General features: G+C 49.4%; 1 protein-coding gene across 1 annotated transcript in view; it reads right to left on the bottom strand.

Annotated features, from left to right (window-relative positions):
* STAG3 (STAG3 cohesin complex component) overlaps positions 1-18,303 on the bottom strand; it is a 1,816,020-nt gene that overhangs the window by 1,178,606 nt on the left and 619,111 nt on the right. The window lies entirely within an intron of this gene.

Here is an 18,303-nt window from a genome sequence, read left to right as displayed (position 1 = left end):
TATGTATAGTGGACCATGTGGCTGCTCTACATATTTCCTGTAAAGGGATGTTTCCTAGGAAAGCCATGGACGCCCCTAACTTTCGTGTTGAGTGGGCTCGTGGGGGAATCGTTAATGTGCGTTTAGCTTTTTGATAGCAAATTTGAATACATTTAACGATCCATCTGGCTATACCTGCTTTGGAAATGGCGTTGCCCTTGTGTTGTGGAGAAAAGGCAACGAAAAGTTGTTTTGTTTTCCTAAAGTCCTTAGTTCTGTCTATATAGTACATGAGGGCCCTCTTTACATCTAGTGTATGGAGCATTCTCTCTGCGACATTCTGTGGATTTTGAAAGAAAACAGGCAGTTCAATAGTCTGATTCATGTGGAACTGCAATATCACTTTGGGCATGAATTTGGGGTTGGTACGTAGTACAACCCTGTTTGCGTGAACCTGTATGAATGGCTCTTGAATGGTTAGTGCCTGGAGTTCACTAACTCTTCGTAACGAAGTGATAGCCACTAGGAAAGCTACTTTCCAGGTGAGGAATTGAATCTCACATGAATGGAGAGGTTCAAAGGGTGGACCCATTAATCTGGTGAGGACCAAATTGAGGTTCCACACCGGTGCCGGTGGGTGTCTTGGGGGGATTACTCGTTTGAGTCCCTCCAAGAAGGCTTTGATGGCAGGCACTCTGAATAAAGAGAGGTGCTGCCTGTTTTGGAGATAGGCTATCGCGGTTAAATGGATACGTATTGAGTTGTATGCCAGATTGCATCGGTATAGGTGTAGGAGGTAACAGATGATGTTTTGAATGGATGCGTCCAGCGGGGTAATGTCATTGTTGCAGTAAATGACAAACCTCTTCCATTTTGCCGCATAGCAAGCTCTGGTAGTGGGTCTCCTGGCCTCCTTGATGATCTCCATACAGTCAGGTGGCAGGTTTAGGTAGCCAAACTCTAAGACCTCAGGAGCCAGATTGCCAGGTTCAGCTGTTGCGGATCTGGGTGCTGAATTTCGCCATGGTTCTGCGTCAAAAGTGCGGGTTTGATCCGCAGCCTTTGATGCGGCACCACGGAAAGTTCTAGAAAGGTGGTGTACCATGGTTGGCGCGCCCATGTGGGAGCAACTAGGATGAGTGTCAGTGAGTGTTGTCGCAGTTTGAAGCCACCAGAGGTATTATTGGCGCTGGGGGAAAAGCGTACGCAAATCTGCCGGACCAGTTCATCCATATCGCATTGCCCTGTGACTGTGGACGTGGGAACCTGGCGGCAAAGCTTTGGCATTTTGCGTTTTCGTTTGTGGCGAATAGGTCTATCTCTGGATGACCCCACTGTTGGAAGTACGGTTGGAGAACTGACGGATGTAGCTCCCACTCGTGCATCTGGTGGCTGTGTCTGCTGAGCAGATCCGCCATCTGGTTGTCCTTGCCAGGGAGGTGTTCCGCCATGAGGAATATGTTCCTCTGAATGGCCCACTTCCACATGCTCTGAGCCAGATGAGACAACTGTGGAGAGTGTGTTCCTCCCTGCTTCTGTATGTAGTACATGGCAGTCATGTTGTCCGTCCGGATCAACACGACTTTGTTGCACAAGTGTACTTTGAATACCTTCATGGCTAGGAAGATTGCCATCAGTTCCAGAACGTTGATGTGCATCTTCTTTTGTTGCGTTGTCCATAGTCCCTGCACTGTGTAAGTGAGTACATGAGCTCCCCAACCCTGGAGAGAGGCGTCCGCTGTCAGTATTTGTGGAACAGGCTCTTGGAACGGTCGGCCCTTGCAAAGGTTTTGTGGATTCCACCAATGCAGAGAGTTGTATGCCCGACCGCTCACCAACACTAGCTCTTTCAATTGCCCGTGAGCTTGATTCCATTGACGTGCCAAGCACTCCTGAAGCGGGCGCATATGTAGTCTCGCGTGCGGGACTATGAAAATGCAGGAGGCCATCATGCCTATCAACTGCATGAACACTCGCGCAGGAAGGGAGTGTTGAGGTTTGAACTTTGAGATCAGCAGTTGCATGCTGTTGATCCTCACTAAATTTGGCTGAGCTGTGGCTGTCAGTGTGTTTATGGTCGCGCCCAGGTACTGTCGTACGTGTGCGGGTTGGAGATGTGATTTTGGGTAATTTAGTGAGAATCCCAAACTGTGATGAAGGTGAATGGTGAGGGACATGTGGCTGGCACATTGCTGGGCTGACTTTGCCTGAACAAGCCAGTCGACCAGGTAAGGGAAGACGTGAATGTGTTGCCTCCGTAGATGTGCAGCCACTGTTGCTAGGCACTTGGTAAAGACCCTGGGTGCTGTTGTTACTCCGAAGGGGAGAACTTTGAATTGATAGTGATGTCCCTGAATAGTGAACCTGAGAAATTTCCTGTGTGATGGGTGTATGGGTATGTGGAAATACGCATCTTTCAGGTCCAGTGTGGCTAGGAAGTCTCCTTGACTGAGTAGCGGGAGAACCTGCTGTAGGGTGAGCATATGGAAATGCTCTGAGAGAATGTATTGGTTGAGGGGTCTCAGGTCTAGTATAGGTCTGAGCGACCCCTCCTTTTTTGGGATTAAGAAGTACAGAGAGTACACCCCTGTCCCCTGCTGGTTGACGGGCACGACCTCTATTGCACATTTTTGCAGCATACTTAGCACTTCCTGCTGCAATAATGCCAAGTGCTCTACGGACATAGGACGGTGCTTTGGCGGTATGTTGGGTCGAGTGGACGTTAATTCGAGACAGTAACCGTGCTGGATAATGTCCCTGACCCACCTGTCTGTGGTGATGGTTTTCCATGCTGACAGGAACCGTTGGAGTCTCCCCCCGACAGGTGTTATGTGGTCGGGGGCAGGGAGAGGGCGTCACTGTTTGTTTTTGGGGGAGGACCTGGTTTTGCCGTAACCACGTCCTCTGCCCTTGGTGCTGGAGCCACGATAACCACCTCTGTTGGTTTTATCATAGGTACTTTGTGTGCCCCCTTTAGTGTACTGCTGCTGTGACCCCTGACCTCTAGCTGCTCCTCTATTCCCGGGGCGACGAAAGGAGCCACTACGAAACTGCTGCGTCTGCAGAGCCCCCATTGATTTCGCAGTGTCAGTGTCTTTTTTAATTTTCTCGAGGGTAGTGTCAACTTCAGGGCCAAATAAATAGTCTGGGTTGACCGGTTGATTTAAGATATTGTTCTGAATCTCCGGCTTGAAGCCTGAGATTCTCAACCATGCATGCCTTCTCAACATGACGCTTGTGTTGATTGCCCTCGCCGCTGTGTCGGCTGCATCCAGTGCACACTTGATGGATGCATTGGTAAGGAGTTGTCCCTCTCTAATGAGGAGCCCCGCTGCCTCTTTATATTCATCTGGCAAATGTTGGAGTAGTGCTTCTAGTGTGTCGTAGTGGGACCCATCATAACGGGCCAGGAGTGCCTGTGTGTTGGCAATGCGCCAGATGTTTGCTGCTTGCGCTGCAATCCGTTTGCCTGATGTCTCCAGCACTTTGGACTCCTTGTCTGGGGGAGGAGCATCACCTGTTTGTGAGTGGGCTCTTTTGCGAGCATTAGCAACCACCATGGAGTCCAAAGGTAACTGGCCCCTAATGTACATAGGGTCTCCGGGTGCAGGCTTGTATTTTTTTTCAATCCTGGGGTTTAGCACCCGTGCCCTGGTTGTTTCTTTAAAAATTTCTTTTGCAGGTTTGAGAACTCCTTTTAACATGGGCAGAGTCTTGACAGTTCTTTCGGAAGAGGCGAAAGTGTCCACCAAGAAGTCTTCTTCGACAGTGTCAGAATGGAGTTCTACTCCATGATTGGCAGCAGCCCGTTCTATGAGGGCATTAAAGGCAGCAGTGTCCTCTGTGGGAGATGTCTTTATGTTATAAAGCTGCGTGTCATGGGTATCTGGTGCGGTACCCTGGTCTGTGGGGTCATCCCATGCCTGATCTTGGTCTTGCAGGTGATCATCAGGATTGATATCCCCAGGGTAGGTGGTATCATCCCCTACATAGTCCTCTACTGCGTCTGCCTCTGAAGGCGTAGGAGAAATGGACGGTGGATCTTGATGGAAGGGTTGAAAGTGTTCATGAAGCACTGGCTCTGACCCTGCCGGCAATTTGTGTTTGAGAGGAATTTTGTAGGAGTGCAATCCCCTCCCTGGCGTGATTTTCCGCTTGCGGAGCATCAACCTACCAGTGTTGGCGTCGATAAATTGTGGCTGTGAAGGCTTGAAATCTGATTGTCCCGTGGATGGGGACTGTGTCTGGCGGACATGTGTCCGAATCTCGAACAGTTTCGGCGCCGTGGGCAACGGCAACCCAAACGTGATGTTGGCCGGCGCCGAGTGAGCTTTTGAAGACTTGTACGTGTCGGGACCCGACGTAGAGTGGAGGGCTGCCCGTTCTCTGATGCGTTGCAATGATGCAGAGACCTGTTGCACGGTGAACGCAGATGGCTCTTTGGAACCGGTCGGCACCTTGGAGGTAGGCGTCGACGCGGCACCCGACTTCTTTGCAGTCATGGGGTCATCGATCCAAAGGGAGGTATCGACGCTCGTTGGAATCGATGACTTGGCAGGCGCCGCCGTCTTAGACGTCGACGCAGACAGGGTGGCCACCTTGACTTTGGTGGTTGGGGCCGATGTCTTCGGTGCCAGAGGCCGAGGCGCCTTGTGGGGACCGAGGGCCTTCTTCTTTGGCTCGGCACCCGTATCCGCTGCGGTGAGCTCGGCACCGAAATCCCTTTTTGCGCGGACGGAGCCGATGACCTTTGCCGGTGTCGAAGGAGTGGAGGGCTTCGAGGCCTTCGAGCCGATCACAACCAGTTTCACTTTCGGTTTTGATGGAACTGGTGCGATGGATGGTTTCGGTTTCGCTGAAGGGAATCCAGTCGCCTTCGATAATAATGGCTCTTGCGAAATGTTCGAGGCCGGGCCTGAAGGCGGGGCCGAAGAACCGTGAGATTGATCTTGGGTAAGGCCCGAAGGCGATCCCTCGACCTGAGCCTCATGACGACGTATTTTTTCGGCCTCCGTATCGACGGGTTGGCCTAGCTCCTCGCTGGAGCTATCTTCCTCGGCCCCAAAGGCCTCATCGTAGTCTCCTACCTCTTCGACGACTTCTTCTCTCTGAAAGATCACCTCATCGTCGTCTTCCGATCGGGAGTCGTGTTCGAAAGCGGGGCTGGAGTCTACGTCCTCCACGCTCTCGGCGTCCTCGTCTTTGGTGCTAAAGATGTTGGCCGGGGCAGGCGCCGATTGCTGCGCCTCCAATCGCGCTGCCCGTCGATTCCGGAGAGTCTTCTTCGAACGGAATCGGGCACAGGCCATACATTTCGACTCATCGTGATCCGGTGAGAGACATTTGTTGCAAACCGGGTGGACGTCGATGTGTGGCTTTTCGCGTGGCATAAAGGACACCTTTTGAATGGAGTCCTCGATTCCATCGTCGATCGAAGTTCGATGTTCGGACCAAGCGGATCCGAAAAGCTGGAAGAAGGTGCTAAAGTACTAAAGAAACTAGTCGATACCGAACGGGAACAGTACCGACGATAACTAAAGGCCTTTTGGCCTTAAACTGAATTTTCCTAACTTGAGCTAAGATAAGCACATCCGAACCCAATGGCGGAAAAAAACAATCTAAGGATGGAGAGGATGCCCATGCGCACTGTGGTCCAGGGGAGGAGTCACCTATCTCGTGATACTTCGAAGACTCTTCCAGGACAACAATGTGCAATCATCCGGACCCAACACTAGGCGGCGATCTATGCACAGATATGAATTCAGCAGCCCACATGCCACAAACTCACGTTTTAAACAGGCTGTGGGCACTCTGGGGCTCAAAGCCAATCCGAAGCTTGCAGAGAGCCTTTGGCGGCATCTGATTGGCTAGCTGCCTATGACTGGGCTCTAGCTAGTGATTGGCTGGGGGAGTGAAACGTCACTCAGCCTTTGCAAGCAGTAGTCCGTGGCCGCCACGAGGCTTGCAATAAGCATTCAGGTAAAATAAGCAGTTTTGCCCGCTTGAATTGTGTGATATTGTGACGGAGGTGCTGCGATTTTCTTTTATTTATATTTTTAGCAACCGTGCGTGGGTAGATTAATTAGTACAAAAGCCTAGGCCTGTCCCGCCTCGGCGCCTCAGATGAGGACGTCAACAAAGCGTATCGCAAGCAGGCGCGCTGCGCTACCACCGCTTCATGGGGGAAACACCCATTACAACGAATTCAGATTCACGCGCTGCCATCGCAACGCGGGTTTAACATCGCGGGTCCGGAGACTTCATACCGCAGATGGAAACAGATCTGCAGATTAATGCTTTCAAAAGAGACATCCGTTGGTGACTTGCAATTTATGACTTAAAGTCCTAATATAGAATAGTTAACTATTAACTTTCAGCCCAGAACTGCATAAACACACCGATAAATATACATTACAAAATTGATTAATGTGGCAAAGAGGGTACATTTGGCGAAAAAACGATTCTTATTATTAAAGGAAGCTCCCAACTTTGCGGTTTCTTTTTCGACTCTGCGTTTGTGCTTCTCCACACCAAGCACTCTTAAACTACTGCCTACCAGTATGGGTGACATGTGACTCCTACACTTTCACAACTTTGGCTTATGGGCAAAAAAACATTCTCGCACACGGCGCAGCCAGCACTAAAAGCTTTCGAAGCACCTGCTGCAGCGTTTCTTTCCGCCGGCAATTACCAGGCCTCACAGAAATGTGTAGAAAACTTGTGTGATGAATTACCATCCTGGAAAGAGATCCGTGTTTTGTATAGTTGAGGTTGTGACCTCGGTGAAGTTAGTGCAGAGGGTTAATATGCCTGCTGCAAAGAACATGTACAAAGTCGATTACAGAGTGCATGGGATGGAAACAGATCTGCAGATTAATGCTTTCAAAAGAGACATCCGTTGGTGACTTGCAATTTATAACTTAAAGTCCTAATCTAGAATAGTGAGCTATTAACTTTCAGCCCAGAACTGCGTAAACACACCGACAAATATACATTACAAAATTGATTAATGTTGCAAAGAGGGTACATTTGGCGAAAAAACGATTCTTATTATTAAAGGAAGCTCCCAACTTTGCTGTTTCTTTTTCGATACAACTTACCGATTCGCAAGGAACGTAGGGCTCACGTCTGGCCAGCTGCAAAAGTGAGGGGGAAATGGCAGGAGGCACGCTGGCTGACACCTTTTATATCCCACCCATACGTTTTTACAAGGGTGACGGTAAATTAGTACATTACGTATGGTTTGAAATGTACGTATTTTGTGGGAATAAATACAAAGCCAAGGTGACGGTAAATTAGTACATTACGTATGGTTTGAAATGTACGTATTTTGTGGGAATAAATATGGGGAGAGGGAGTGGAAGGTGGAGAGGGGGGGAGAGGGGGTTAGAGGGGAGGGAGAGGGAGAAGATCCTGTTTAGTGCTGAATAATCAAGCTTCCATTTGTGGCAGCTGTTCCGGATTCTGCTTAGCATGTCTCCTAGGTGATTGCTTAGCAGGGAATATGTTCAGCCCAAAGAGTTATCCTGTGTGTTAGCCAGTTCCAGATTTCCTGAGCTTTCTTGGAGAGTGCCAGTGATCTTGTGCCCCCTCGTTTGTTCATGTAGTGTATGCTGTTGGTATTGTCTGTGCAAACTAACACCGAAGACCCAGCTATCCTTGGCAGGAAAGCTTAGAGACTAAGATAGATAGCTTTGAGCTCCCGGCGATTGATACGTATGCTCTTCTGGATCAGTGACAACTTTCCTTGAATATGCAGGTCCTGCAGATGACAGCCCCAGCCCTCCAGGGAGGCATTCGTAGCTATTATGAAGAGGTAAGAACTTGAGGTATTTGAGGCAAGAACATGAGGCCCTCTGACAGGTGAGAGGTCTGGGTCCACCAGGCTAGTGCTTCCATCATACCTAGTGTGACCACCACCAGGTCTTCAAACAATCCTTCTGTTTGAATCCATTGTTTTTGTAGCTGTTCCTGCAAGGGTCCTATTTTCAGGCGTGTGAAAGAGATCAGATTGATTGTGGATGACATCCAGCCCAGAAACGATTTGAACATACGTACTGAAGCAGCCTTTTTTCTGGATAGTTTGACAGCTGTTTCTTGAGCCTTTGTCGCCTGTCCTGGGATAGAAAGGTGTTGTCTTGGACAGTGTCTAAGGTTGCATCCAGGAACATTATCTTCTTGGATGGAGCAGTTGAAGATTTTTGATAATTTACTGTGAGACCTAGCTTGTGGAACAACTTCAGGCAAGCCTCTGTGGCCTTGGATGCTTGAGATGTTGTTGCTGCTTGTATCAACCAGTCGTCAAGGTAGGGGAATACCTAATTCCAGAGAGAAGCTGCCACAGGGGCTAAGCATTTGGTAAGAACAAAGGGAGCTGATTTGAGGCCAAATGGGAGGACTTTGAATTGGTAATGGGCGCTGGCTGCAGTGAAACCAGTATTTCCAAAGTTTGAGCTGGATGGGCATGTAGAAGTATGCATCCTGTAAATCCAAAATTGTCATGTGGTCTTTGTGGTTTAGGAGATGCAGGATGCTCGAGAGAGTTACCATGCAAGAGGATAGTTTTTGGAAATACTTGTTTAATGTCCAGAGATCTAGAATTGCTTGCCATTGCCCTACCTTCTTTATGAGGAAAGAATAGAAGCCCATTCTTTGCTGAGAATGTGGGGCTCTCTCTAAGGCACCTTTGCTTAGCAAAGCTAGCACTGCCTTCTGAAGTAGATGGAGATGGGTGCCATCGTTTTAGTGGAGTGGTGGGTGGCATTTGGGTGAACTCTAACATGTGACCATATGTGCCAAGATCCTGGACCCATTTGTCTGATGTTTTTTTCTGGCACTGATGAGAACATTTTGAAATGGTTTGCTCCCACAGGATGATGTGCTGTAAGGGGGCATAAGAGGCACTCCAAAATTGTCATTGCTTTCTACAAGTGTCTCCTGCCTGCGCTGCCAGCTATCGCCTTGGTGGTTGCTTGGAGTAGCCTGCCACTGGCGGTGTCCTATATGGTTGGTGTTGCTGGTAAGATGGCCTAAAGGGCTGCAGAGAGGAGTGATACGTCTTAAACTTCTGATATCCTACTCAATACCAATAAGTGCCTTTTCAGTGGGCACTTCTAAAGGATGTTTTTTGAAATTGTAATGTGCCCAGAGATAATGGGTGTCACTGTCTGCCTTGACTGCTTGCAGGATGTCGTCCACATGCTTGCCAGAGTGTCACCAGCGCATGGACCACTGATCTTGCCAGTTGCCGGAATCCTATTGAAGCTATATCCATACCGCAATCTATGATTTCCGAAGAGGAACTTTATCCTGAAGGATCTTTTATTTATGCTTCTGTCCTTTTGTGTTCTGGCAGAAATGTCATGTATATGGCGATGTCGGACCACATCTGGAGGTCATACCTGCCCAGTATTGCCAGTGAATTGGCTGCCTGTACTGGACATAGTTTTGAAACTCTTCCAACTTTTATCAAGGTGTCTGCTTTGCTTGTCAGACGGGGTTTTAATTGGTGTGGAAGGGTTCTTTGAATGACTGTGAGCCGCCTGTATGTCGACAGAGTCAGGTTTCAGGTGTTCACCAGAGATGGTGGCGAGACTTCAGTTGCTTTGCATTTCTTATCGATCCTTGTTACAACTGCTGTGACCGTGGCAGGGTTTCTCATGATTGTAACTCCTTCATCCCAGATATAATCAACAATTGGAATAGCTCTCACAGCCTCTCTCTTTAAAATCATAAAGAAACAATCCGATTGCTTGATTGTTGTTGATAATTGGAGTTGTTTGGCCACTCGCTCCATAAGGGTACGTAAACCAACAATATCATCTGGTGGGGAATCCACCAGATGTGATGTCGGGTGGGTACAGATTGAATATTGTGAATGTTGACTTCTCAGTATCATCATCCGAGGAGGATAGGTCAATCCGAGGAAGCATGACAATATATGACACCGGGGTCATTCTTGGAGTGTCGGGAAGATTGGAGGTTGATGACATTTCGGAGATAATGTTGGTAATGCAGACTCAGGAAAGCATTTGCAGTAATCCTATAACATGCCCTGTAGCTTTTTTTACTAGAGCCACAGGGACCTGAACCATGCCCTCTAGAGCTGGAGGCGGCGATAAGTGGTGAAACTACTCCACATACAGTCTAGGTATTTGCATATATTGCTGCCTGTTGTAGACATGCTCATATTAGTCTCCTTGTTCATCCTTAAAATTAAGTTCTGATGGATTATGTGGTTTCTTTAGTTTTTGTGTACTGCTATGATGTTTACGCCATCATTTGTGTTTTCGACGAGGTCATCGTTAAGGCACACATCAACAAAGTCGTAGTCAACAAAGGGCGACGTCGACTGTGTCGATGAGGCAGCCTTAGATGACAGTCGTCGGCGAGGCAGTCATCAATGAGGAAGTTATAGTTTTTGTGGTCGTCGACAGTCATTATCATGGTCGTCGCTGATTTGGAGGGCGGTTTAGCAGTCAACTCCTCATTGTCAGTTTATGTTTGACCACGACTGGTTCTGAAGAAGATTTCCCTGATGTAATGGCAGGGCTGAAGAGGGAGCTGTAAGGTCTGATCTTGGCTCTGAGGAGATTTTATTTGTTTTCTCTCTATGAGAAATGCCTTTTGATGACTCATGGCGAGTCTTTTTTTATGCCTTTTCTGTGCGACTCTGTAGACCCTTGGCACAACCTTTCCCTTTTGACCTCCTGTGAGGTGATGAAATCCTCGCTGTCTTCATCCGAAATGACAGTTCTCTTAGATTTAAGTTTCTGTAGCCACATTAATAGCCTCACTTCTCTATTCATGAGTTTTAGAGGGAAAGTTAAGACATATTTTCCAGTCTTGTGGACAGGATGAAGGTAATGGGTGTTGTTGGACTTGGCCCTTTTCCCTGAATTTTTTCGTTTTTAATGCATGTTAGATGCAAATAACCAGTGTTAAGGTGCAGGTGCTCCCTTCCCCTAAGATTGCTGCCACAGGCCCGTGCTACTGCGGAGTGGCCTTTCTAGTAGCACCCTATCTGCCAGGAGTTGGCTGGAACCCCACAACAATGTTGCGACACCAGCCCGCCTTTTTTGTCCTATAGTTAGAATGGGGAAGCTCCTGGAATGTGCTGGAACCTTCTAGAAGGGAGGTGGGGTTTTACTGTTGCCGCCTTAGAGAGTGGTCACCTGACCTAGGGCTACTTAACAGAGGGAGGGAACATTTTCTAGGGAGTTGGAGTAACGCAGACCTGGGGAACCCACGCAGGAGTTTTAGGCGGTAGGGCCTAGTCAGGGACTTATGCCTCTGAAAGTGACAGGGCTTAGGTGCTGCCTTTTAAGTGAGTGAGGGATCCTGTACTAGCCCACTGATCTAGCCCAGCGGTAGGGGAGCCCAGGGGCCATCTGCCAAGCTCGACTAGGAGGGAACTAGTCACCAACTAAACCCCCCCCCCCCCCAAGGAACAGAACCCCTAAGGGCGCCAGAGTCATCTGCACCATTAAGACTGCTGAAACCTATTGCTGAAGCTTACTGCTGAAACCTATTGCTGAAGCTTACTGCTGAAACCTATTGCTGAAGCTCAATGCTGAAACTGAATGCTGAAACTGAATGCTGAAAATTAATACTGGACTGCCGGGGGATCAACCAGGTACTAGCGCTGTGACCCCTGCGCTCCCCGACCTTGCCTGGGATCCCCCCTAGTCAGTCCGGCCACGGGCGCTGGGTGCCGAAGTCACCCCTTATTCTCTGCCCCCCCCCCCCCCCGGTGAAGGAATCGGAGGCGCACTCACCGCTGCGGCCCAGGGCCGGAAGGCTGCCCCCTGTCGTCACCGGGGCCCGCGGAGAAGCCCGGGGCCCTGCCGCTGCCGAAGAATTGCGACCCCCAGCACCGAGAAGGCCTCGTTGGGCCCAGGCGCCTTGCCGCGGCCGCGTAGGCCTGAAGCCAGGAACTCGAGTCACCTGACGGGGGCGGACTGCTAAACGTCGCCCCCGCCGTAGCCCCATTGGTCGAGCGGGCCGCGCCCCCGCAGACCGCACTGCCATTGGCGGCTGCGGGCACCCGCCCCTGAAGTAGCGAGGAGGTCCCCAGAAGCACCGGTGAGGCCGGCGGAGATCCCCGGTCACGTCTGATCCGACCGGGAGCCCCGCGCTTTGTCCCCCACTCCCCGCACCACTCTACTCGGCGGGAAAAGCCCGCGAGGGAGGCACTCGACCCGGAGATCGCCGGGAGGCCCCCGCGGAGAAGGAGGAAGATCCACAACGCAGGTAATCTCCGGGGAGGAGGGCGGGAGGACCCCGAGGCCCGGAGTACGCCCCTCCCCCGGGGAGATCCCCCGCGAGGTCTCAACTGCCCCCTAAGCGAGCCAGAGACTGGGCGGACCCCTGACTGCCTTCCAGACACCGTGCTGTGTGGAACTGCCTCATGTAAAGCGCCAAGGCGTTACCAAGCCCCACGAACTGCTAGGGTTCTCCGCCTCCTGGCGTCTACCAAATTCGACACGCTAAGAGTCTGCCAGGTGCCCTGAGTTCCGTGCTCCGATTAAAAGCGCTATGTTCTTAGGCCTGATTTAACGCGCTATTCAAATGATATGTGCAGTGCGATGTTCTTAGGCCTGATTTAACGCGCTATTCGATTGCTATGTGCAGCGCGATGATCCTATGCCTGATTTAACGCGCTATTTGATTGCTATGCGCAGTGCTATGTTTAACCGCTGTGCTTGACGCTCCCCAGGAACACTAGGTGGCGCGTCTTGGTCAATGTATTCAGGTATTGCCAATTGAAGTGTAATGAGATGCTTCTGAACCGGACGTTTCAATGTATTCAGGTATTGCCAATTGAAGTGTAATGAGATGCTTCTGAACCTGACGTTTCAATGTATTCAGGTATTGCCAATTGAAGTGTAATGAGATGCTTTTGAACCTGACGTTTTAAATGTATTCAGGTATTACCAATTGAAACCTAATGAACTGCGTTTGCATCTAACATGATTAGATAAAACGGATTGATTTCTATTGAACCTACAGCGTGGTGTCCGTTATTGCGTGCGTTTCCTGCTTCAGGGGATGTGTGTGTTGTATGGTCGCTTTAAACTTAAGCCTTCGGGTGCCCACCCGCTCGAGTCACGTTACCCCCTTAGGGCCTGGTGACCCCTGGTCCTACAGGTGTACTCCTAGTGTCTCAATAGTGTAACCTTTCATTTTTTCTGTTCTGAAACATTAGTGCTGGGGTCAGAGAAAAAAAACTGGAAATATAATTTTGGATGATACAAAACAATGGCTGAAAAAACCGAGCAGAGCTCAGAGAGACTCTTTCACACGACGGGCGGTAGAAAATCAGAGGGACTCAGCCTCTACTGGGAGAATGCTAAAGGACAACATCGCTTGATTGGCAGAAGTATTTTTTTTTTTATTTTAAGACAGGCTATTAAAGTTATTGTTCATTGCCATTATAACCTATGATACTGATTCATACTGCTTTATTATTGTACGGTAAGTCTTGCTCTTTGATGACGGGGAAAGATTCAAGCATGTGAATCTACAAAATATCCAATACTGGAGAACCAGTGGACCACCTTCAAGGCAGGGGAGATATGGGGTTGCGGCCTTACATGTAGGAGGAAGTCTGGCAGCAGAGTAGTGAATTCTGTGTGTAGTGTATCGATATGCTATATGCTGCAAGTTTAATACAGTTTTCCTAGTTCCTATTGGACAGAAACACAGTGTGTTTGCTTTAATACAAGTCTTCTCTTTGTTTTTACCCAATAGGCATGAATATATGTGCAATTCATTCAGGCTAAGTAAGCCAGCATGTTATGAATTTACCTTTATACCAGTGGCGGTTAGGACACACGCACACATACATACTGACAACCATGCATTCTTTCACACACACACACACACACACACACACAACCCCACCCACCCACCAAAAACACTAATTACTAAAAATTCAAACATACATGCACCAAACATTAATAAAAAAGGTTGTTTTTTTAAAATCACACTTACCTGCAGCTCTGCCTCGGAGGTCCCACGTCGTCACAGAGTGGGATGGGGTCAGTGAGACTGCTGACCCCACACCACTCTGTGACTAAGGGTCACTGGCCGACACTCGAACCTGGGTGCTTCAGAGCTTAAAACTGAAGCGCCCAGGTGCGAGGCAATGAGTGACGCAACTCCTCGTCACTCAAGGACCTTTGCTGAGCTGAGGTCACGCCCACAGGAGCTGACACATTTTCAGCCCAGCAAAGGTCAGCTCAGCCAGTCGAGGAGCCTGCACATTTAGAGCATGTCTAGCTCCTAGCTACCTAACCTGAAAATGAACAGTGTGTCAGGCTGACCTTTGTTCAGACTGAAAGACAAAGTTCATAAGGGGCAAAAAGCAAGGGGACGTGGCCATCAGCCCCAATGGACCAGCCGTGACTGCTTTATACTATTCACATAATAAACTGCTACTGAAAAGGCATATATCATACAATGATCTTGATCATTGAGTCCTGCTAAAAGTCGTGGACGCTTGGTGGCCTTGAATCTGATGGTTGAAACATGCTGAGACGCAGGATGCTTGATTAGTTAAATCCATAGACATACATTTTATCTCACCTTTATTCTCACCAGTGACACTCAAAATAACGGTATATCAGGGTAGTCACTACAAAAGAAACATCTCCACCAAGGTCAAGTTCATCCTGTTATTTTGTACACTACGATGAGACAACATGTTGAAGAATGCCCTAAGAGTGGGTGGGTCCCCTTTTTACACAAAAAGTGTGTTTGACCACACCATCCAACACTCTCTGTGAGAAGTTGGCCTGGTATATGCTGCTCACTAATTCTAGTGATCACCTTGTACCATGCCAAACAACCCTTATGGTGGTGGTTGAAGTCAACCTTGATAGACCAGCTATCCTAGTGGTAGCGTGGACAGTGCAGTCTGCAGGCTAAACTCGAGGGCATGTGAAGCCAGCTGTTTTACCATATGTAATCTCCTTGAATACCAAATGAAAGGACACCACACAGATATATATTCAAAATATATATGTATTTATTTACTTAAAAATATCCCCTATACTCTTTATGAGCACAGAAGCACATTCGTTTAAAACAAGGCAGTGTTTAAATATACAAAAGTTGCACAATTATGGATGGGCCAGGTGGCCAGCTAAACCATATGCTAAAATAGTATTATAAGAACCACAAATAAAAAGGAAAGGCGGCCTAGGGAATCGCTGGGACGACAAGGAGCTAACTGTAGTTAGTGACCAGGAGGCCCACAGGATGCGTGTGCAGTGTTAAAAGTTACACGCGTGCACCTATTGATTTCAATGGGTGCGTAAAAGTCACAAAGTTAAAGCAAAGGGAGTCTTCCGGATGGACCAGACCGTAACAACTTGAAACCTAGACACTAGAGATGTTTCTCTACCCAGGAGCACCGGAGTGCCAGCGTTACCTCACCCACAGGAAGCGGGTGCATAGGGGTCAAAGTGCGTCGGGTTTCGTCGTGCAGGTCTATGGAGCCTGAGGATAAAGATGCTGCAGGCGGCCAGGCAAGAAGAGTTCCGGTGGATCCAAGGGTGGATCTGAAGAGTAGAGGACCTGAAAGCAGAGGGGACAATGTTCAAAGTCACTAGCCAGTGACCGGCGTGGAACCAGGAAGGAACCAGGCGATGTCGGGTGCCAACAGGTGAAGAAAGGAAGCTTGTCTCTGCAGCCACGTGGAAGTGAAGAGGTCGGCGACGTCCAGGAGTCACTCACGAGCTCTCCCACGAAGGCTCTAGCTGATGGAGGGGTCGGCTTCTTGATCGGAGCAAACAGGCCTTGGCTAATGCAAGCCACGCAGGAGTCGAGGAAAGCTTGGTGCTCTGGCCAGCAAGGTCAGAGGAGCTGCTCCTTTTCACAGGAGCAAGGGCCAGTCTGGAGCAACCAGACCAGCAGTGTTGGTTGTAGTTTTCGTCGCCAAGATGGCCACTAGCCAACGGGCCAGTAACCGGGATGACGCGTCGAGTGGCAAAAAGCAAACGGGCCCCACGCAGATCTCGTGGATGCTGGAGGGCTGGTCTTTGGTGCAAATGCTGCTCGGTGTTGGGGCTTCTCAGGGCCCAAAGCACAGCGTTGAGGATGCCTCAGGTGCTGCGCAGTCAGCTTGTCGTGGACGTTCGAAGATGGCCGGTCCCACGTCTCTCGATGCCTCCACGGGTCTCTTCTTTGCAGGGACTGTGGATCTGGCTCAGAGATGTCTGGGAGTCTGGGTCTTGTCGGGCTCTGGGCTCGGTCTCCAGCGGGAGGCGGCGGCAAAGCAGTCGTTGAGTTGCTGGATGGTGCCTGTATTCACAGGGTGGTCACTCTTTGGCCACAAGGAAGATTCTCTTCGGTCTTCTGTGCAGCAGAACGTCGAAGTCCAGTAGTAGTTCTTCTTAAAGTCGAGTTTCAGGATGATCTGAATTCTTGGGACACAGCTCCTACTCTTATTCCAAATCTAGGGGCCGGATTACCTGCTAGGTCCCTCCTCTGGGTGGGACCAGTAAGGGGGGCGGTTACACCCACTTTCCTTTGTCCAGTTTCACGCCAGGACTGGGGCTGGAGAGCCCCAGCTCCGGATTGAACTGGCATATGCACAGGGAAACCTTGTGTGCCCCAGGCATGTCTCAATCTATTCAGCCCTCCCTAACCCACTACACAAAATCCTGTCTGGGGTGGTGCTAGCACCTCCCCTGGCAGGGAACCCTTTGTCCACACCTCCCAAGCTGGAAGGACTCCCAGCAGCGGGAGGGCAGACTTGTGTCTGTGGTGACATCATCCATTTTGTGATGCTGAGGCTCTGTCTAACTTTACCCGGGTTTCAGGTTAGGTACATGTCGTGTCCCTCTAGAAGGGTGGAATGCTACCCCCGTCGCCAGAATTGGCGAGGGGGTAGTATTCCAAATCGTATAACACCTTACTCGACATGTTTTGATAAAGCCAAACCAGAATTAGCATTTGACCGCAAGGTACATAATGCACTTAAGAGTATATGGTATGGCAATATCATGAAACAGCTAAAGGACATTTTTCCGAAAGCTGCAGACAGGCTCAGCTCATGCCAGAGCACCATCTCACATGAAACCAAGCACTCTGCCTCCAGGATTGTTAAGGCCTGCCATAGGAGTGACTGATAGGTTACCATGTGTCCATATATGTTAGATATAGATATACTATATTTAAGTAAGAGGTGATTACACCAGCTTACCCCAGCTGAGTGATCTGCCAGTTGTGTCAAATAGTGAGGCCAGGCCAGGGGTGGCACAATACATGCTGCAGCCCCTGGTAGGCCTTGGATACACCTATGACCTGGGTACCTGGGGTACACTGTTACAGGATCTATAAGGTGAACCAGTTCCAATTGGTGATGCACCTAGGGTGCATTGGCATTCATTTAGGGAGAGAGCAGCAGGGCTGTGGGTCTGATTAGCAGGCCCACAGCCACACTAAGTCATAAAACCAGTGAAGCAAAAGCAAAAATTTGGGGTGACCATGGGATAGCAGACCCTACTCTCCTACACAACCCCCCCCCCCCCAAACATAGGGACATTAGACTAACCTTGACCAGCTGTGTCTTCATGTTCTAAGTGGAAGTACCGGGAGAGACCATCTGCATTACCATGGTCAGTCCCTGGGCGGTGCTCCACTGTAAAGTCCATCCCCTGTAGGGAAATGGACCACCTGAGTAGTTTGGGGTTTTCACCCTTCATCTGATTTCGCCATAAGAGGGGCTTATGGTCGGTCTGAATCTTGAAGTGAGTTCCAAATAAGTATGGTCTCAACTTCTTCAGGGCCCACACCACAGCAAAGGCCTCCCTCTCAATAGCTGACCAACGTTTCTCTCTAGGGGTCAGCCTTCTGGTAATAAAAGCAATGGTCTGGTCTTGACCATCTACATTAAGTTGTGAAAGCACAGCTCCCACCCCCAACTCAGGAGCATCTGTTTGGACAATAAACTCTTTGGAGTAGTCAGGACTCTTCAGGATAGGTGCAGAGCACATGGCCTTCTTCAGGTCTTCAAATGCCTTTTGACAGTTTACTGTCCACTGAACCTTTTTGGGCATCTTCTTGGATGTCAGATCATTAAGAGGAGTCACTATGGACCCATAGTTCTTAACAAACTTCCTGTAGTACCCAGTCAGGCCCAAGAAAGCTCTGACCTGAGTCTGGGTAATTGGAGGGGACCAGTCCTTGATGGTCTGGATCTTACTCTCCAGTGGTTGAACCTGGCCTCCACCTACAAGGTGGCCCAAGTATACAACTTTACTCTGCCCTATCTGGCACTTAGTAGCCTTGATACTGAGGCATGCCTTTTGCAGG

Source organism: Triturus cristatus, chromosome 12 (genome assembly GCF_964204655.1).
Source record: "Triturus cristatus chromosome 12, aTriCri1.1, whole genome shotgun sequence".
Taxonomy (NCBI): Eukaryota; Metazoa; Chordata; class Amphibia; order Caudata; family Salamandridae; genus Triturus; species Triturus cristatus.
The sequence above is the reverse complement of the archived record's forward strand: the minus strand, read 5'-3'. Positions and strand labels throughout refer to the sequence as shown.